This window comes from Symphalangus syndactylus, chromosome 21, assembly GCF_028878055.3.
Source record: "Symphalangus syndactylus isolate Jambi chromosome 21, NHGRI_mSymSyn1-v2.1_pri, whole genome shotgun sequence".
In the NCBI taxonomy this organism is placed as follows: domain Eukaryota; kingdom Metazoa; phylum Chordata; class Mammalia; order Primates; family Hylobatidae; genus Symphalangus; species Symphalangus syndactylus.
In genome coordinates this window covers 20,933,550-20,935,934 of record NC_072443.2, presented here as the reverse complement: position 1 = coordinate 20,935,934, position 2,385 = coordinate 20,933,550, and positions in this window count along the sequence as shown.

Below are 2,385 nucleotides of genomic sequence, written 5' to 3'. Positions count from 1 at the left end.
ACAAGAAATGGGGAAAGGATTCTCTATTTAATAAATGGTGCTGGGAAAACTAGCTAGCCATATGTAGAAAGCTGAAACTGGATCCCTTCCTTACACCTTATACAAAAATTAATTCAAGATGGATTAAAGACTTACATGTTAGACCTAAAACCATAAAAACCCTAGAAGAAAACCTAGGCAATACCATTCAGGACATAGGCATGGGCAAGGACTTCATGTCTAAAACACCAAAAGCAATGGCAACAAAAGCCAAAATTGACAAATGGGATCTAATTAAACTCAAGAGCTTCTGCACAGCAAAAGAAACTACCATCAGAGTGAAGAGGCAACCTACAGAATGGGAGAAAATTTTTGCAATCTACTCATCTGACAAAGGGCTAATATCCAGAATCTACAATGAACTCAAACAAATTTACAAGAAAAAAACAAACAACCCCATCAAAAAGTGGGTGAAGGATATAAACAGACACTTCTCAAAAGAAGACATTTATGCAGCTAAAAACCACATGAAAAAATGCTCATCATCACTGGCCATCAGAGAAATGCAAATCAAAACCACAATGAGATACCATCTCACACCAGTTAGAATGGCCATCATTAAAAAGTCAGGAAACAACAGGTGCTGGAGATGATGTGGAGAAATAGGAACACTTTTACAGTGTTGGTGGGACAGTAAACTAGTTCAACCATTGTGGAAGTCAGTGTGGCAATTCCTCAGGGATCTAGAACTAGAAATACCATTTGACCCAGCCATCCCATTGCTGGGTATATACCCAAAGAATTATAAATCATGCTGCTATAAAGACACATGCACACGTATATTTATTGTGGCACTATTCACAATAGCAAGGACTTGGAACCAACCAAAATGTCCAACAAGGATAGTCTGGATTAAGAAAATGTGGCACATATACACCATGGAATACTATGCAGCCATAGAAAATGATGAGTTCATGTCCTTTGTAGGGACATGGATGAAACTGGAAACCATCATTCTCCGCAAACTATCGCAAGGACAAAAATACAAACACCGCATGTTCTTACTCACAGGTGGGAATTGAACAATGAGAACACATGGACACAGGAAGGGGAACATCACACACGGGGGACTGTTGTGGGGTGGGGGGAGGGGGAAGGGATAGCATTAGGAGATATACCTAATGCTAAATGACGAGTTAATGGGTGCAGCACACCAACATGGCACATGTATACATATGTAACAGACCTGCAAGTTGTGCACATGTACCCTAAATCTTAAAGTATAGTAATAATGAAATTAAAAAAAAATATAACTCACAGCACATTACTTCATACATTATATGTAGGTGTGAATATATATAGTATATGTATTTGTATGTACATGAGTGCATATGTATCTACTCACTTTTACTTCCTTTGTTTGTCTTTTCCATATTTGACACTGCTACTAATTATCTGAAATCTACCACTTTTTCATTATCCGACTCATTGTTTCATCCGTTTTGTCCTTCTTTCCCATGTACATTTACTTTATCTATATATTTCTCTATTTCCATAGTCTATATTTATATAGACTTTTAAGCCACTTTGAATCTTAAAAGCAAAGATAAAGATCTGCTTCAGATCTCAGTTATGTTTCTAGGCTACAGAAGGCTTTGTAAGAAAACCCCCCACTGCTTGACACCAACCTTTAATTCCTCATCACTTTTTTATGATTCATCCTTAATATTTTGCTAAAATTTCTTTCTTACAGTTCATGCATGACTACCTAATGATCAGATCCAATAACCTATTTTCAAAGAGGAGGAAGACTAAGAAAAATTGGATAAAGTACTCAACTTCTATAAACCACCTTTGTATAAGTTAGGGCACCACTTGCTGCAGTACTAAACAAACCTGAATCTACACGATGGTTTGAAGATCATAGTTGAAGTTAATTTGTTATTCTTGTGAAGTCCAAAATGAGTGTTCTTACTTGGCATATAGCTCTCTGTCAAGTCATGACCCAAGAACTCAGTCATTTTCTATCTTGTGGTTATGCCATTTTCTATCTTGTGGTTATGCCATTTTCAATGCGTGGATTCAAGGTCACTCTGCTAACCTGTATAAAGCTGCTGGAAATGCAAAGGGCACAGAATACTGTGTGTAAGTGGTATCCATTACTTCCACTCATATTTCTTGATTAGAACTTAGACTTTAGCTATATTTAATTGCAAAGGAGGGTGTGAAATGCACTCTAGTTGCATCCAGAAAGAATACAAAATGCATTTGATAAGCACGTGCCCAGTTCCTGTTGCATTAAGATTGTCTTTTCCAGCATTTTCTTTCTTCCATCCCCCTCCTTAATTTTTGAATTCCCTAATTAAGTATGGGTATTTCAAACGGGATCCTAACTGTAAATGACCT